The sequence below is a fragment of the Mesoplodon bidens genome (assembly GCF_964165515.1).
Source record: "Mesoplodon bidens genome assembly, chromosome: 4".
Taxonomy (NCBI): Eukaryota; Metazoa; Chordata; class Mammalia; order Artiodactyla; family Ziphiidae; genus Mesoplodon; species Mesoplodon bidens.
The window spans coordinates 156,913,151-156,923,853 of record NC_138160.1 but is presented as its reverse complement, the minus strand read 5'-3'; the positions used below and the strand labels follow the sequence as shown (position 1 = coordinate 156,923,853).

The following is a 10,703-nucleotide window of genomic DNA, read 5'->3' as shown; positions in this document are numbered from 1 at the left end:
TCACCCTGTCAAGTTATACACCAAACTCTTATACCCACTAAAGTTGACAGAATTTTGTTTGGTATTGCATTATATTTTTAGGTTAATTTGGGGAGAATTTACGATTTTAAAAATGGAATCTTCCTATCCATGAACATGATGTAATTTCACTACTTATTAAATTTCACCTGTCTTCAAGATATACCCGGAATCCAATAATTCTCACCGCCTCTCCTGTTACCAACCTGGTCCAAGCCACTGTCATCTCTCCCCTGGTTAGCCCCGGGTAGCCTCCCTACTACCTTCTCTGCCTCCACGTCATCTCCTCTACAGCCTATTCACACAGCAGCCAGGATGATAATTCTTGTTTAGACATAAATCAGGTCATGGCCCTTGTACCACCTAAAATCGCCTTGTAGCCCCAGTGGTGCCAAATTCCACACTTTGGGAAACAATGGTTTGAATGAATGAATGAATGAGAGGATGCTGACTCTACGTAAGACCCTGGGAATTGAGAAATGATCAAGTAAGGGGTCGGTCTCGGGGAAACCAAAATGGGAAACATGGCAGAGCCCCGCACCATGGTGAGGGTGAACTTGGGAGTTCATGATGGAGCCAGAAGCAAAAGCGCGGGCACAGAGGATCGCGCCTGGACCAGGCGGAGGCTACTTCCAGAGCGCAGCGACTGCGAGGGCGCGTCCGGGGCCTCCCGCGCGCGGCCGCCGCCCAGCCCAGCCGGGCCTCTGGGCTCCGCACGGGGACGCGCTCTGAGGGCGCGCTCCGGACGGCGGCGGCGCGCAGGGCCGCCGTGGCGGGAGAAGCGCTTCCGGTGGCGGCGGAGGCGGCGCTGAGCGGGTCCCGAGAGCGGCGCGGGCGGTGGCCGGGGGGGAGCGGTGAGTCGTGGGCCGCGGACCCGGGTGCTGTGGGTTGGAAAAGTGCAGGGAGCCTGGCGGAGGGGCGCAGGCTGGAGCGGGGGCGCGCTCCCGCGGCCCGGCTGCCGGGAGACACCGGGGCTGGGAGGTCAGAAGCCCCCTCGCCATGCCCGGGACTTCCCGGGCCAGGGGATCCCTGCACCTTGGAGACCCCTGCCATCCCAATGCCTGAGCTCCCCACCTCCAACAGCCTGACCTCCTCTGAGCTCCCCCTGAGCCCCCGCGGTGGAGTGGGTCTCCCGGCATGGGAGGGGGCTCACCCATCCACGCCCACACGCGCCCTGCCACGCTGTCCCCGCGGCCGCGTGACGAAACTCGCCGCGGGGAGGACACCCAAGATGGCTGCCGCGGGGACAGGCCACGGCGGGGACTGACGCGAGCGATTGCTAGGTGGTCTGGTGGCACCGACCCCCACGCCCGTCAAGCTCCTAGCTCCTGGCTAATCCTCCTGGCCCAGAGGGGGGGCTCGGAGATCAGAGACCACCTGGCCCCTGCCCTAGAACTCGCAATCTAGTAGGGAAGAGAAAAGCAGGTAATGGGAACAGGAGTGATCCTGCCCGGACCTTGCATTTCCGTGCTGACCGCCTGAGCTTTCCCACTTGTCACGAGTCTCTAACCTTCTCAGAATGACAATAGCCACAATGCCTAAGAGTTTGCAGGTGATAAAGGTCCATCTACTTTTACATTCCTCCAGCCCCATGAGGTACTTGGCCTTGCCTTTCTGATCCAGATGGGGAAGGAAACTGGGGCTCAGAGAGGTTGTGTAACCTGCCTAAAGTCACACAGTTGGTCATCTGTAGTCTCATCTTACATGTTACTTCCTCAGAGATGCTCTCCCTTGGCTGTGTTGTTTGATGCCCCTTCATGCACACATCCTTTGTTAGATTACCCCTGTGATTTTTCCTTAAGAGAATTTGTCACCGGTTGAAATTAACTGTTTACTTGCTTGTTTGATTCTCTGCTTGAGATCAGGGCCTCTGTTTGTCTTGCTCATTTGTCTGTTCCCTGCACCAGGGACACCCTCACTGAATATTTGTTGAGTGCCTGAATGAAAAAGCTCAGTATGAGTGACTTCAGAGCTCGGGCACTTAACCACTCCATGGGCAACTGCCTTCTGAACCCCCATGGCATTTTGTTTTTACTTTTCTCAAAGTCATATCTCTCTTCTGCCTCATCTTCTAGATTTTTACTTGCGTGTCTCTAGCTTTTCTCTTCCTTTGCCCATCCCCAGTTTTCTGAGCTAGCTGCTTCCATGTTCCAGGCACTGTAATAGGTGCAAGGCAGGTATACAGGTAAATAAGGAGACTTTGCAGCTCTTGTGGTGCTGAACTTGCCATGTAAGAGCTGTAAGCTGAGAGGGAAATCTGGGAGGATAAGTGGAGGCTCCACCAGGAGGTTCTGGGACCTCAAGCAGCTCCTTTCTCCCCTCAGGACTGCAGTTGTCTAGTTTGAAAAAAATGATGGTGTTTGGAGAGGAGAATATATCTGTTTCTATCCAGCTCTGACATATGATTGCTTTAAATATGTATTCAAGGCTTTGCTTGAGCAGGCAAACATTTAAGTCCCATGGGCTTTCAAGAAAGGGATATCTGTGGTTGCAGTTGTCCGAGAAGAAGCTGTATAGCAAGGAGTAGATGTAATTCAGGATCAGGAAAATACTTAGAATGCTTTTAATATTCTGTAAAAGTTTTATGAAATCCCATGTGGATGAGTATAGAAAGATGTTGTCAGAGGGAGGGGACCCCTTCCCCCTCCTCACTTCCTGCAAAGGAAGCTGAGAAGACAACCAGAGCAGCAGTGACCCTTAGAGCAGATCCATCATACAACTTCTTTGCTCTCTGATGCTTTAGAATGAAATATGGCATCTACATCCTACTAAGCAAGCTGTGGTTAGATGCATTCTGTTAGAGTATAATTGTGAATAGAACCAACCTTTTGTTTGAGGTTAAAGGTAAGAAATCAGCACTAAGTCATTTTTTTTAAAAGGCTGACTCTTGCCTAGACAGTGAAAAATTATTGTCAGAATACATATCAAACCTATACTTAATTATACAAAGTTCAAAGTTATTAAGTTTTTAGTTAACTGCTATTACTTTGTGAAATATTTTCATACACAGTATATATAATCTGTTACTTGATTCTTTAAAGTAGGTGGGAAAATATTCAACTGAATATGTTCAAAATACTACAGTTTGGGAGTACTTTATTATTTTTACAGGCTGATACCACCATCTCAAGTAAAAACTAATAGAATTTTTTTAGAAAAATGGATAAGAACTTCACTCATCATAAGAAATTGATTAAGAAACCCAAAGTTAATCTTGAGGTTCACCAGAATATGAACAATGATTGTATTGTTACCTGGGTGTTTTAAAGTTCATAGAAGAATGGGATCTGCCTTATGGATGGAGAGTGGAGGCAGGGAGTATGGTGGCAGGGAGACAGACAGAAGGCAGTCATTCCCCATGGCTTCCTGATTCTACACAGGCCCCATGTCTCCATGCAGACCTGTCCCTGGAATAAAGGAGGGTATGCAACAGAAAGCCATTGCTGAGTGGAAATGCCCTTTGAAAGAATCTACTTCTTAGCACAGGATTCAGCTTTCTGATCTATAATTTGATCTCTTGTGTGGCCATGCCCATAAGAAAGGAATGCTGTGTGTGGACGACCAGCACAAAGCCAAAGTAGGAAATGTGCTCCTTCAATGAACGTGATTGCCCTTGCCAGACACATCACTTCTGGCCCCACAAGGGTAAGAAGTGGGGTATAAAGTCAGGCCGAACTGCCTTCTTGGGCATGGCACTTGATTTCTCTGAGTAACTCTGCAAAATAGGGGGAAATTTCTTAGAGAGCTGAAGTGAGAATTTAGCAGTCTAGTAACGCATGGAACACCCTGTGTCTGGCACACAATGGACGCTCAGCCATGTCCCCCTATAGTGACCTTGATAGGGTATATCACACCTCTCTGGCCCTAACTAAATAAACCAAGAGCGACCAGACTCTTTTTCAACTCTTTCAAATGCAGTAAACACTGCATTGTTAGTTAAAACATAACTAACAATAAGTTTCCAGCTTAATAATTTAATTATCATTGTTAATCTTTAGCCAGGGTTAAAGGTCGTTCTTACCAAGTCCCTGAGAAAGCACATTCCCTGCTAGTTTGTTTTCTGCGAAGTTTTGGAAAATTCTTCTTTTTTCCAGTAGCTAAGCATTTTCTTGTCATGTAGCTAAAAGTTTGACATAAAGCTTATCTCAGAGAAAAGTCATTTTTCTTAGGCATCATGTTCAGGAAGCTCAGGAAGCCAAGTGCCACTCCATTCCCCACCTCACCACCCCCCCCACCACCAACCCCACCAATACTACCAGCCACTGTGTTTCTGGGCAGGACTAGAGCCAATGAGGGCAGGAGGTTCCTTGCATGGAGAATGACATGTTAGTAATGACCCTACCTTTGTTTAGCCCTTTACACTTAATAAAGGTCAAAAAAGCCCTCTTGCACACCTCAGTTTCCTAATTCTTCCAACTGTGTCAGCCAACTCTCATCTCCATCTTACAGATGAGAAAATTGAGGTTCAGAGAGGTGAGATGACTCACCCAGTGACATGCTTAGACAGGAAGAGACAGAGTCAGGACTCTAATCCAGATTGCAGTGGTTCGAGTCCAGTTCTCAATTCCGTGGGTTGTCAGGGTAGGTCCTCAGCGGACCAGGCTACAGGGCAGGGAGCCTTCCTCGACAGAACCCAGCCAGCAACCAGCCTGAGTAGCCATGGAGTCATCTAAATGTTTATATTGCCCCTGAAAGAGGGTAAGAATCTTCCCTTAACTGGTAGGGCATTTGGTTGTTTATCTATAAGTTTTATATTCTTTCCCACATAGTGTTTCCCAAACTTAGCTGATCATAGGATACCCCTGGTGTATTTCTCTTTTTTTCTTTTTTTTTTTTTTTGTGGTACACGGGCCTCTCACTGTTGTGGCCTCTCCCATTGCGGAGCACAGGCTCCGGACGCGCAGGATCAGCGGCCATGGCTCACGGGCCCAGCCGCTCTGCGGCATGTGGGATCCTCCCGGACGGGGGCACGAACCCGTGTCCCCTGCATCGGCAGGCGGACTGTCAACCACTGCGCCACCAGGGAAGCCCCCCCTGGTGTATTTCTTAAGGATCGCCTTCCTAGGCTCCACCCCCGCTTTACTGAATCAGGATTTCCAGGAGGCTGCTTTCCAGGTCAGAACCACCTCCCCAAGGAGCAGGGATTCTGGAGCCAGTTAATAAAACGTCACAGTCTGGCAGCACCGCTTCTTTGTAACCAAACCCTTATGAGGGTTAGATGGGGTAATATAAGGAGGGCTCTTAATGATATGTGGTTATTAAACATTAGTGTTATTATTAAGCAACATCCTAATTTTGCTGATAAAGATGCAGAAACTTGGGGCAGTGGGATAATGTGTACAAGGTCACAGAGTCGTCGGTGGAGCTGTCATTGGAACTCAGGTCTGTTGCCTCCACAAGCATAAGCCCCTAACCACTACACAACACCCCTTCCCTCATCACCTCCATCGGAGGATTCCAGGTTTATAGGGCAGTTAGGGAGATGCGGCTTGGAGCCAGAAATTCAAGTTCCACTAACCAACTGGTTCAGTAAACTTGTTTGGCAGTGAAACTGATCACCGTTATCTAATTGGAACAGACTGTTTACCAGCCATGAAGGCTTGTATGTGGTAGGAAGTGGTCCTGGGCCTCTGAGTCAGGGGGTGGTCCTCACCCTTGCATAGCTGTGCACTGTGTAACATCTAACCTAAAAGGGAGACAGTATTGCCCTCCCAGAATTGGTGATGAAGGTTGTGATATAACTTAAATAATGACTTGAAAAAAGATGGAGTTAAGTACGTTTCCAGTAGGCCTATAATGTGTAATACAGTATTATGACTAGAGAATCTTTGTCATGGCACTCATTTTGGCTTTAAAAGCTTATAAATTTTGTGACTGAGTTATTGTGGATGTTAAAGCAGGTTTACTTCATTGAAATAATGGATATTTTTGAAAAGTGTGTACAGATTTGGATATGAGAACCATTCATATCACAGTCTTCAGTAAGGTTTACCCAGGTTACTAATCTGATAACTCAGTTGAAGACTGCATGGACAGAGGTGGGTGATGTCCACCCATAATAAGCTCTATATGAGAAGGGTGTCTATATGTACATTTGGGGAAATTTAGGCTGTATTCATTAGAATGTGTTTGCTTTTCTGTTTATTTACTGCATGTTGGGTCTTTCCAAATCCAGGGCCAAGCCAGTGCTGGGTATAGGAGAGGCCTTCAGTGCATATTGAATGCATATATTAATTTTGTTTATGAATGAATGAATAAAGAAAACTTGGGGAAATTCATTTTGATGAGTTTTGATGAGGCTTCATGATACTATATTTTTACCCAAAACCCCTTAGCCAAGAGATTGAATTTTAACAGGATTTTTTTCCCCTCTAAGAGATTATTTCTATCCCCTTTGAGGGGTTAATTAATGTATTAATGTATATAATCTGTAAAATAATATCTTTAGGAATGACTCATTTAAATGCAATCTAATGCTATAATTATTAATGGCCCCAGATAGCTGTCATTCTTAGTTTATGGATTTTGTCTTTAGGTAACAAAGCCTTGACTTTATTTCTTAGCCTAAGTGATGTCAGTCACTACAGAAATTTTTTTTGAATCCCACTTTTTTTCTCATACAAAAAAAATTTTCATACCTTTACAATCCAAATTTTTCTTTGAAATCATTCATTTAAAAAAAAGATTCTTAAGTCAGAATTAACACCTCAGTTGGTCAAGTGTCAAAAAGCAACATTATAACTATTTAAATATACAGAGACCTCCTTTCACAGGTCGGTTCCTGTTATCGCCTCTGTTCCAGAATCTTCCAGCCTCCTTTGCTTCTCTACACCCCCTATTCCATCATTTCTTCAGGTCATGGAAACTGAGTTTGTTGAACATCAGAAATCTACTGATATGATTATGTGTAAACCATAACATTCCACAGTTGACCATCCACAGCTATTCAGTCAGCTGGTCACTGGTTAGTAAATTTCTCCTTGGGAAGCTCTTCACTTAATCTATCTGTAGCTGTGATATTTCCACCTTTCCTGTGTCTCCTGTCTCTCCTTCTATAGCCTCTCTAAACTTCTGAAGATATTTCTGCCCTTCTGCATAACTGTCAAAGCCTCAGATAGACGTGGCAGAGAGAAGATCCTCCCACTGATGTCTTCTAAGTGCATCCATGGCATCTTTCACTTGCATGGCTTGTTGTAAAGCTGATAAACTCGCACATCCTTGAACACATTGTTTGGTGTCCCATGTAGTCTGTCCCTTGGAGGTGTAACATTTTCCCTTATCCCTGCCACCCCTGAAATTGGACGATATATACATATATGTATGTATATATATACATGTATATACCTTGTTCTCGGAAACTTTCTTTTGAGCCGTTGTGGCTTCGCAATCATCCGTATGGTCCCCAGTATCATCACTAGGGCTGTACAGCAGAATGACTTACCCAGTCTACTTTGCAGAAATTCTTAGCTGAGAAGCACTTGTTCTAAACTGTCACCATATATTGTAATGAAATACTGTCAGAACTGCGTGGTCAGTGGTGCTTAAGAACTCTCTGGAAAGGTATCTGATCTTTGACCAATGTCAGCCTTGGTGAGGAGACAGAGAGGAAAGTCCAGGAGCCCCAAGTTCAGGGATGGCTGTGCTCTTCATGCATAACCAGACAGTGGGGAAACCAAATCCATTTCTTCCCCTACCACCCCTGGGACTTCACTTCCTTCCCACGAAGGTGCCCGCGGTGGCCCCAGCCCCACAGCCTGGCCCACTGCTCGGTACCGAGTGTATGGGGTGGATGACCCCAAAGCACAGACCCCGGCAGCCGGTGGGCGCCCTGGATGCTGCAGGTCGCCAACCAAGTGACCAGCCCACCAAGCCCTGGCGATGAGGCAGGTAGGAAGGCGATGTACCCCAGGGACCCCCACATAGCAGCCAAGGCCATGGGGGTGCCTTGGCCCCGGAGGCCGCTACTGGGTCAGGAGTCCCAGCCGTGGCCCCCTGCCTCTTGGCCGGATGTGCAGAGCTGCTCCCAGGTCCACAACTGGAGGGAGACCAGTGATCCAGGGCAGCAGCGCCTGGATGCACTGGTTTTTTAGTGCAAAATAAGAAATAGTTTTTTTGAAAACTTGACCCCTAATTATAGAAATTGATTATTTTTTTAGACTGGGAAAAAAGTGAAAACTGTTCCTGGGCTTGAAGGTTGGTGTGTGAAAATACTTGTCTAATTGGAACATGGCAGTCCTAGTCAGTAATTAAAATTTTATCTGGTTTGAGATCAGCTGTTTTTGTAAGAATGTTCGTATGGCATTCCTGATTAGCCTTATGGTTTTGAAATTGGTGGGGGCAGGACAGGCTCTCAAGTCTAGTTGGTATTACTTATGCCAGTATAGAGTTCTACTAAAATCCTTTTTAAATTTTTTTATTTATTTATTTTTATTGAAGTATAGTTGATTTACAATGTTGTGTTAGTTTCAGGTGTACAGTAAAGTGATTCAGATATATATATATATATATATATATATATATATATATATATATGTTCTTTTTCAGATTCTTTTCCCATATAGGTTATTACAAAAGACCAAGTATAGTTCCCTGTGCTATACACACAGGGAACTATAGGTGTAGGTCCTTGTTGTTTAGTTGATATATAGTAGTGTATATATGTTACTCCCAAATTCCTAATTTATCCCTCCCCCGCCCCCGCTCCTTTCCCCTTTGGTAACTGTAAGTTTGTTTTCTAAATGAACTTATTTACAAAATAAAATCCTTTTAAGTAGGGAAAAAGAGTGCTGAATTAGTAGCCTATTGCTATTTAGCATATTACCACAAGTGTACCTTAAAACAAAACAACTATGTATTAGCTTACTGTTCTGAAGTCAGAAGCCTAAAATGATTCTGTATTGCTTCTGGAGGCTCCAAGGGAGAATCTGTTTCCCTGCTGTTTCCAGCTTCCAGAAGCTGTGCACCTGCCTTGGCTCGTGGCCCTGCATCACTCCAAGCTCTGCTTGTCCCTTGTCACATCTACTTCTCTGCCTCGCCTGCCTCCCTCTTTCTCTTATAAGGACCCGTGTGATTATCAGGCCCCCCTAAATAATCCAAGGTGGTTTCCTAGTCTCAAGAGCCTTAACTTAATCATACCAGCAACCCCCTTTGCTGCGTAAGGTAATCTATTCAGAGTCTGTGGAGGTTGGGAGGTGGACATCTTCGGGCGGGCACGATTCTGCCTACCCCAAGTCTATACGAAGTGGATCAGTATGAGCGTTCAGTGTTGGAGTTTTGGTGGGCTTGGCCTGTAGCCTGATGATAAGCCTGCTTCCTCCCTTGCCAGGGAGATAAGGGGGTAGCTGTGAGTGACATCTCAGAATCTTACTTTCCTCTTCTGTGAAATGTGCACAATATGCGTAAAGCACAGCGTTGTGAAAACTGACATAGACTATTCTGCCACTGGCACATAGTAGGGGCTTGCACTCTTAGGCAAGCATCCAGCCCAGTTCCTTGTATGTAATAGCAACTCCGAAAATGTGGGGTTTCCTTTCCCCATCTATCTCCTTTTTCTTTGCCTTTTTAAGAAGTGACTTTGTACACACTACTCTATATAAAATAGATAAATAACAAGGTCCTACTGTATAGCATAGGGAACTGTATTCAATACCTTATAATAACCTATAATGGAAAAGAATCTAAAAAAGAATACAGACACACACACACACATACATACACACATACATACATACATAGGTATGTCTATATATATATCTGAATCACTTTGCTTTACACCAGAACCTAATGCAACATTGTAAATCAACTGTACTTCAATTAAAAACAAAAAAGAGACTTTGTGACACCTCCACAACATTCTTCTCACATATACTATGGAGGCACCAGAGGGTTAGCGTAGCACAGAGCTTCGTGGTGTGAGTAGAGCTGTTTTTATTTAAAGGAAAAAAAGAGGGCTTCAAAGATACCAATTCTGTGCAGACATTAATTGCTGTACTTTGGCAGGGGGGTGGGGTGGGAGGGGAATAGCTAAAAGAGAGTAATAGAGTAGAAAGAGTGAACTGGCTGACCAGTGCTCAGGAGTCCAGTCTGGCTTTGCATCCTCGCCCACTTCCTTCTGCCACCAGCACCAGGAGCACACCCTGGACAAGTTATTTCCCCCTCCGTGCCTCTGTTTCCTATATGATGAGAACATTGGGTGGATTATTCTTAAGATCCTCTCCAGCTCTTATGCAATAGAACATTTTTATTTTATGAAGCACCATGTTGTGAAACCAGATCATGTTTTCAACAGCTTGACCTAAAGTTTGCCCTATGTTTAACAAATTGGAGATGGTTTATTATTAAGAACTAGAATTCTATGAAAGCTAAATTTTAATTTTTTGTTCGTGCTATTGTTATATAAAGTGTGAAGGGGAAATAGAATTATACTTTAAAAGGAAGATATATTGCTTGGTACTTAATTTTATGAGAAAAAATCAGTATCAGATATCCGCTGGGAAGCATTGCAGATTGCTCAGGCCTGGGGGAAGGCATAGGCAGCACAGAGAAAGATGCAGGGAAGGAAACAGCTCCCAGCTTCATGTAGAGTCACAGCTTGGTGCCCAGAGAGCTGGAGGTCCAGACCCAGAGTGCCTGCAGAATCACATGCCCAGCCTTATGTAAGACCTCCTAGGTCTGAATCTCTAGAA

The 10,703-nt window shown here is 45.2% G+C and overlaps 1 protein-coding gene across 2 annotated transcripts in view; it reads left to right on the top strand.

The window, feature by feature from the left end:
* Positions 1–779: 779 nt before the first annotated feature.
* Positions 780–10,703, top strand: part of SFXN1 (sideroflexin 1) — a 46,469-nt gene continuing 36,545 nt past the window's right edge. For both annotated transcript variants that reach the window (XM_081233366.1, XM_081233365.1), the window contains exon 1: positions 780–872. The gene's annotated coding sequence lies outside the window, so the exon portion shown is untranslated. The remainder of the gene's footprint in view (positions 873–10,703) is intronic.